The 10,000-nt window shown below is 22.3% G+C and overlaps 1 protein-coding gene across 2 annotated transcripts in view; it reads right to left on the bottom strand.

The window, feature by feature from the left end:
• Positions 1 to 10,000, bottom strand: part of LOC119577022 — a 73,218-nt gene that overhangs the window by 5,073 nt on the left and 58,145 nt on the right. The gene's annotated exons all lie outside the window — the stretch shown is intronic.

Below are 10,000 nucleotides of genomic sequence, written 5' to 3'. Positions count from 1 at the left end.
ATCATCCCATATTATCCATCTATCCTCTCCCTCTCTATCATACAGATCTATATATATATCCCTCTACATATATATCTATATACACTATCACCTATATATACATGTTAGGATATACATATATCTAACATATACATATATATACATATCTATATCATATTATATACATTACATATATATATAGTACACATATAGATACATATATATTATATATATATTATATATATTTATATATATATTATGTGTGTGTGGTGTATATTATGTATATATATTTATATATATATAATATATACATATATATCTAACATATCTATATATATACAATATTATACATATATAATACATATACATATATATACATATATATATCATATACATATATATACATATATAGATACATATACATATATATATACATATATATATCATATATAATATATACATATACATATATATACATATATCTATCCATCTATATACATATACATTATATACATATAATTATACATATTTGTGTGTGTATTATATGTTATATATATGCGTATATATATATAGATGTGTATGAATATAGGTATATATTGTGTAATATATAATGTGTATATATATATATAATGTATAAAAAATTACAATTTTTAAAAAATATAATGTATATCATATATATGTATATATTTATATACATATCATATGTATATATATGTATATACTATTATGTATATATATGTATATATATGGTATAATATGATTCCTTATATTATTAACATCTATGTATATAATATAACACCATATTAGATCTATATATAATTATAATAATATATATAATATATATATATATATGCATTATACCTGTATATACATGATATATATATATACATATACAATATATTAATTATATATGTAATTCTACATTTTATATACACACACCATATATATATACATATATACATATATATATACATATATTATACATATATCATACATCTATATATATCATATATATATACATATATATAACACATATTATATGAATATACAATACTATTATATAGATATATATATATATATATATATAGATATATAGAGTTTATATTCTATATATAAATCACACCACACACACCAGACACACACCCATATATATATAATATATATATTATATTATATAATATATATATATATATATATAGAATATACACATAATATACATATATATATACATATATAGACACATAGATACATATATACATATATATATACGTATATATATATACATACACATTTAGATACCTATATATATACATATATATATATCTACATAGATATACAGATATATATCTATACCATATAATATACATTATATAATACATATATATATCATCTATAAATACATATATACACATATATTAAATACACTAAGTAATACACAGATCGATATACATATATATATCATATATATATATCATATAATATACAATATTTTGTATATGTATATATATATAATATATATATATATATTTGTATCTATATAGATGTATATATTAATATATGTATAAATATATATATGTATCTATATATATATATGTATATATATTATATGTATATATATATAATATATATATATACATATAAAAAATAATACCAATAGATATATATATACATATACATATATATATACATATATATATTATATTATATATATTATTCTATATATATATATACATACATATACAAATATATTTATTAGATATATTATATATATATATAATATATATATAAAAAAAAATATATATCTTATATTATATAAAGATAGTATATATTATATAATATATATACTATATATATATATATATATATATATATATATATACATATATATATACATATATATATATATACATACATATATATACAAATATATATTATTATATATATCTATATAATATATATATATTCTATAATTATATTATATACACACACACAATATATATATATATATATCACAAATATATATCTATATATATCTCTCTATATATCTTATATATACTATTATAATACACAAATTATATATCTATATCTCTCTCTAGATATACAATATATATATACACAAATATATATATCTAAAATATATATATATTACATATTAATTATACATATTATATCTACTATATATATATCGATATATATATATATGTTATAATCTTATATTATATATATCTTCTCTATAATATCTATATATAATATATCTATATAATATATTATATATCTATATTCTATCTATATATATAGATATATATATATATATATATCTATATCATATATATATATATATATATATATATATTATATCATATATATTATATATATATACATATCTATATATATATATTTGTGTATATTATTATTATAATAATATTATATCTTCATATATATAATAGTATAGTTGTGTGTATTATTATCTATATATTTGTGTGTGTGGCATATATCTAGATTATATATATATATATATATATATATATATAATCTATATAATATATATATTTGTATATAGATAATGTATATATAATATATCTGTTATCTATATATGTATTCTCTATATATATGTATATATATATGTTATATATAATATACTCATAATAGTCATATATGTAATCTCTATTATATCTATATATATATTTGTATCTATATATATCTAATATATATATGTATATTCTATTTGTTATTATATATTTATATATCTATATATATATATAGATGTATATTATATATATATATATATATGTATTTATTATATATGTCTAGTGTAATATCATATATGTATATGTCTATATATAATGTATATGTAATTAGTATATATATGTCATATAATATTTAGATATCGCTGTTATATATATCTATGTTATATATATATTTTATCGATCTTGTATATTATATATATCTATATATATATATCTACATATATATCTACATATATATATATATATACATATATATATATACATCATATATATTACATATATATATATACAAATATTATATATGATATATTATATATATACATAACAAATAATATATGTATATATATATGTATATTATATATGATATTATATGTATACTCTATATGGGTAACTTTGTTATTTATATATGTGTCATATATGTATTTATTAGGTATATATATATGTCTTATAATGTGTTATATATATATGTATATATTTATTTAATATATGTATGTATATATATATATCTGTAATATCTATCTATATGTATGTATATATATATATGTATATATATCTAATTATAATATTGTTGTATGTATATATATATGTATATATATGTATATCTATAATATGTATATCTAATGTTATATATATGTGATGTTATCGAATATATTTATATATATATGTAATAATATATGTATATTATCTTATATATATATCTAGATCATTTATCTATATCTCTATGTCTATATTATATTATATATATATCTGTATAGTATGTGTATATGTATATAGGATTATATCATGTATATAATATGTATTATATATTGTATATATATGTATAATTATGGTATAATATGTGTATATCTATATATGATATATAATATATATATATAATTATATTATATATTTATGCTAAATTGTGTGTGTGTGTCTGTGTGTGTGTGTGTGTATTTTATATATCTTATATAGTATATATATATATCTATATATCTATATATCATATATATCTATCTAATTTTGTCTATCAATATATCTCTGTGTATATAATGTATATAATATGTACATATATATATGTATTATCTTGTTATATATGTCTATCTATTGTAAATATATGTATATATATATGTGTGTTGTATATAAAATGGTATATATCTACATATCTAATTATATATATGTATATATATATAATATATATATAATGTATAACATAATATATGTACTCATAGATATGTCTCATATACGATATATATATAATGTATATCATAATATTGTATATACTATGTATATCTATATATACTCTATGTAATTATATATATATGCATACATATATATCACATATATATTACATATATAACATATAATGTATAACATATATATCCTATATAGGTATATCATATATATACCACAACACATAGGTTATTATTGTATATATATGTATTAATGTATTAATGTATATATATCTGTATATATATGTATACTATATATATTTTATATATGTATATATATGTGTATATATGTATAAGCATATATGTATATATATGTATAATATATATTATAGTTATATGTATATATATGTATATATTTGTGTATATATATGTATAGATATATTCACATATAATACATATATATTTATATACATTCTTATATATACATATATATACATTATATACACACACACACCTATAATAATATATCTATAATATATATACATATATATATAAATATATATGTTATATATGTGTATAAATAATGTATATGTATATATTTATGGTATATATATATGTTATATAGTTATATGTATATATATATGTATATATATATATGTAAATATATATATATATATATTGTATATATATATGTAATATATATGTATATATATATATATGTATTATATTGGTTAAAATAATATTAATAACATTTATATATAATATGTATAATATATGCATATATATATACTATTATATATGTATATATATATATGTATATATAGATATGAATATCTATGTATGGAATGTTATATGTATATATATATACAAATTATATAATAGATATTTATCTATATATATATGTATCGGTTATTTATATATATATACATATACATATATTTTATAGATATATATATAATATATATCCACATCATTATGTTTTTTGTATAATAACATTATTAAAACATATACATTATGTTTTGTATATATTATACATAACATATATTTTTAGTAAAATATATTTTAATTATATATTATAATACATATAAATTTGTTTAGTATATATATATATATATTATATATAAAATATAAACACATATACATATAGGGTTTTTGTGTATAAATAAATATTATTATTATATATATATAAAACACATATAAATTTTACTAATAATATACCACATATATTATACACACATTATTAATATACATATATAATATACATATATATATATATATATAATTTTATAATAATATATATATAATAATTACACTATTATATATATTCACATTAAAAATTATATAACATATTATATATATACACAATATTACACATATATTATTACACATATAAATTACACATATATTATATACACAATATATATATTAATATAATAAATATATTAAAAAATTTAATATAAATATATATTTAAATATAATAAATATATATAAAATATATATAAAATATAAAAATTTTATATAAATATAAAATATAAATTTTAAAATATAATTTTAAATATAAATATATATTAAAAATAATATATAATATAAAATATATATATAATATAAATTTAAATATATATATATATATATAAATATGCACCCACGTTAAGGGTTCGGGCCCTGACATCAATTAATTTTCAAACATAGTCTTTTTTATAATGTGATTTGAAAACAAATTAGTTTGTACTTTGTCTTTTCAGTATAACATAAAGCTTATCATGGCGGGACCGTGAATGTGAGAGATCAGAATGGGAAGGTTGAATCAGGAAAGGAAATTTTTTGGGTATTTTTGCCATGAAAATGTTTTGGATATTGTTGCTATTATTGTTTATTATTATTATTATTATTTATTATTTTAAAAATATTTTTATTATTTTATGGTTTATTGTTTTATTGGGTATTGTTATTATCTCATCATTATTTTTATTATTGATTGTTTTTGTTATTAATTTTCTGTTTAAATATTTTCTATCATCACTCATTTCAACAACTCACTCCCACTGGGGAAAAGAGAGTTACTGATTTTTTTGTAAAAGTGTAAGATGGTCCTGCCCAAGTAATCAATTATTATCTACATGCCCTCACCGAGGGGGGGGGGGATTTTTTTTTTTTATTTTTTTTTGACAATTGTATATAGTATTTATTTTTGCTATGGTTATTTTATTGGTATTGTTAGTATCCGATAGCAGAGGTTGGCATATTTTACTTCCTGCCCTTTGGGTTAGTTTTTTAATTGGTTTTACCCATAGATGCCATCTATGTGGAGAGGTTTTCAAAAAACAATACAACAGACGGGTTAGTATTTCCTCCTGTCTTCTTTTTCCCTTTCTTTTTCCCCCTTTTCCCCTTTTTTCCTTTCATCCTTTTACCCCTCCATTTCCTTTATTTGTTTCCTCCTCCTTTTTCCTTCCTCCTTTTCCTCTTCCCCCTCCCCTCCCCCTTTCCCCTCATTGTATTCACCTACCTTTCCCTCATTTCCTCATTTCTCGCCTTCCCCTCCTCCCTGGATGTCTTTTTTTCCTAATCTCTGTTTTCTTTTCCCCCCATGGACATCCCCCCTTTTTTTTTCCTCATTCAGCTCAACTTCTTCCTATGGTTATTCTGTTTCCCCCCCTCCCCCCTCCTCCTTTTTCTTTTTCATTTTTCTTACTGTCATCTCATCCTTTTCTCCTGAAAAACCCCTTAAAAGTGTTTGCAAGTTATATAATTAAAAAAAAAATATAGTTTTTGGGAATTAAGGAAAAGATGGTTTTGGTATCAGATTTATCGTTGTTTTTAAGGTATAATTGGTTTTTTTTTTATAATTTTTCAAAAAAATTTTAAAACATTATGATACAAAAAAGAAATTAAATATTATTTCTGTTTTTTAAGGGAAGAGAAAAAGCTCAGTAAAAGGGAATGAGGATCTCACAGCCTCTAAAGAAACCGTACTGGGGTGGGAAAAAACTTTGCTACAGCAACAAGATCTCGACAGCTGTGTTGACAGTATTCTTTACGACAGTTGGTTTCAGAAGACAAAAATGCCCAGATTTTGCTCCCGTAAACAGCTTTTTAAAAGGGGGGAGTGGCTTAGCCCAAAAGGGCCCCCGGAAACGTGTTACATTTGGTGGTTCTTGAAAGAAACACAGGGAACTATCATAACAAAGGTTTTTCTCCCCGAAAATTGCGATTTTATGGAAAATTACTTCACCAACAGTACATTTTCCAAAAGCATCTAAAACTTTGCAGAGTTTATCCAATTGCAAATTTTGCAAAAGGTCCTCTAACCGTGGGGCGCAAGACACTTGCTGTCGCAGCATAAATTTGACCAAGGGACTGGAGGAGAGTGTCACAGCGAGTTATTAGGCTGTGTAAGAAGGGAGAGTCTATACGTGAATACCTTTCTGAACAGCAATGAATAGAAGAAATAAACTGAACTGGGAAGGAAAAGGAAAGGGGATACTAAAAATCAAACAACTTGTCTTCAAAAACATCCTGTTTAAAACATATCAAATTCTCTCGAACAGTTTAGCAAGAAAGAAAACTTCTAATTCTAGTTTAGTGGACGGGAAGAGACCCACAGAAGTTATTTTGAACACGTCTAAAACATATAATATCAAGCACATGTTCTACCCTTTCCCGATGCCTTAGAAGAAGATTTAAAGAGTTTACAAAAAAAATTTGGACAGAGACTTAATAGAGTAGATAAATAATATTCAGGCTGGAAAATGCACAACAAAGGACCCAAACAAAACTGAAAAGGCAAAAATGACAAAAAAGCCCTTTATACACTATTTTACCAGATTTAATCTTATTTTTCTTTTCCCCAAAAAATTTTAAAAGACTAGGAAAAAGTATGGGGGAAAAAAATTGCAAGGTTGTTTCCAAATTCAAGAATTTTAGACTTCTCCTTAAACATTAAGAAAAAAAAACTGCTGTGAGCAAGAAAACTACCCATAAATGCAAATCTAAAACCCTTTTAAAAAATCCCCAAGGCCAAGAGAATTGCTGCATGTGATGTTTTTGAAACCAAAAAAAGCGAAGGAAAATCAAAAAAAAAAGATGTTGGAAAAAGGAAGTGGAAAGGGACACTTTTTCCCCAACACCAGTAACTGAAGCATGTTAGGACAAAATTTTTGTAGCAGGAAAAAAGCCTAAGGGGTGATAGCCAGTGGCAAATTGATGGGAAAAATCATACATGAGAAAGATAAATCTCCAAGGGAAAAGTGAGTGGTTTTGGGAAAAGGAGTGTAATCAAAAGGGTAGCAGTTCATTTTTCCCGGAGAGGAAAAAGATAATCAAAACCATAAAATGATAGGAAAAAACTTGCCGCATTGGAAGCAAAAATAGGGATGGAGCCAGCAAAAGCAAAGGGAATTTTCCTGTGACTCGGTAGAAAAAGTGAAGCTATCAAAAAAACCCCCTGTCTCCAAGTGACAGTGGTGCAGATGGATGATATCTGCCCCCCGACCCCTTTTATAGCCCTTTTTTGGCCTGGATTCAAAAAGGAGCATGGAAAAAGTGTGAAACTTTATACTTCCAAACTGTTGATGGGAGGAGATGGAGAAACAGTAAATGATATTATATAAAAATAAGAGAGAAAAAATGAGCACCTAACAGGTGAAAAATTAAAACGAAAAAAGAGTTACAACCCCCACCAAAAACTTAAAATCAAGCTGGAACACAAACTTCCTCCCCCCCAAAGTTCTAGAATCCAGAAAAACCCCGAGAGACAGGGCCATTGTATAAAGCTAAGAGAAGGAAAAAAATTGCCCCGGTTGTATTTAAAGTTGATTTAGATCCCATTGAATACAGAAAACCTTTGAAGGGGTTTAATGTGGTGAAAATTGTGTTTGGGGATACCTTTTTGACCTTTTATCCCAGGCTTCACAATATATAAACTTTTCTTAATAAAGTATTTTTTTTGTATCAATTATAAATTTTGCAAAAAGTTTTTTGGTTTTACAATACATTATTCTGAAAAATAAATATTATTATTTTATACTGTAGTCCTTCTGACTTGTCTTTATCCTCCATTACAGTAGGTCATTATCAGCATTTTGTTGATCATCCTCATCCTCTTTTGCCATGGTTTAAAGTTCATGCCAAAGGTTTTAAACTTTGTTTCCATATTCTGTAAGAATTTTTTTCATATGTGTAAGTACTACTTTGTGTCTGAATAAAATTAAGACCCTTTTTTTAAGCTCATTTCTCTATACATAAACATATTTATTTTGTGTTTGTCTATCAGTATTTTTTATATGATGCACAATTTTTATAAATGTTTTTTATTTACCAATAAAATCATTTGACAAATGTATTATCAGAATATTATTACCTAAACAAATTGATCATCATCTCAAATGATCTATAATAATGTAGGTGTTCCAAGTGTTTTTTCTATATATTCTCACAAGTTGATAGCATTCGGTTTCTGATTTGATCACTGTATAAATAGTATTATTTCAAATTGAACTCAAATGAAACCATCACCCTCGTGCAGTAGTATGAACTGTATTCATGTTGACAAATGTATTTCTGATGAAGATATATCGAAACAGGTCACATACATCTCTTGTATTGTGAAGATATTCATTCTCCATTCATACCTTTTCTACATGCAGTACTACCCCTATTAACCCTTTCCTGACGGGTAGTATTCATAGTTGGCCCGGGCCCCGCTGCTGGGGGCTTATATCGTCACCCTAGCATGCGCGGCCGCTCATGCCAATACCAGCATCCTTGCCGTTTCTTTTTAATACTACGAGCATATGTTGTATTTCAGTTATCATTATTTTCTAAAGTCTCTATTTGCCATATTTCCTGATAAATCAAGATTGAAGGTATTTTTTTTGTTATATAGACTCCATATTTGATCATTATTCGCTCTATATTCTTAATAAAATAAGCAGTGTATGGCATAATGAATTTAAATCATAGTTTTTTTTTTTTTTTTTTTTTTTTTTTCGCATAGTAAAATGAGTGTTAAAAATGACTTAATCACATTTTCAGAGGCAGAAAAATATTTTCCCATGATTGTAACAAAAAAAAAAAAACTCATGGCATGTCCATCATACACCATGGCCATGTACTACATTCCCTGAA

Source organism: Penaeus monodon, chromosome 9 (assembly GCF_015228065.2).
Source record: "Penaeus monodon isolate SGIC_2016 chromosome 9, NSTDA_Pmon_1, whole genome shotgun sequence".
NCBI lineage: Eukaryota > Metazoa > Arthropoda > Malacostraca > Decapoda > Penaeidae > Penaeus > Penaeus monodon.
This window is presented reverse-complemented; position numbering and strand designations above follow the sequence as displayed.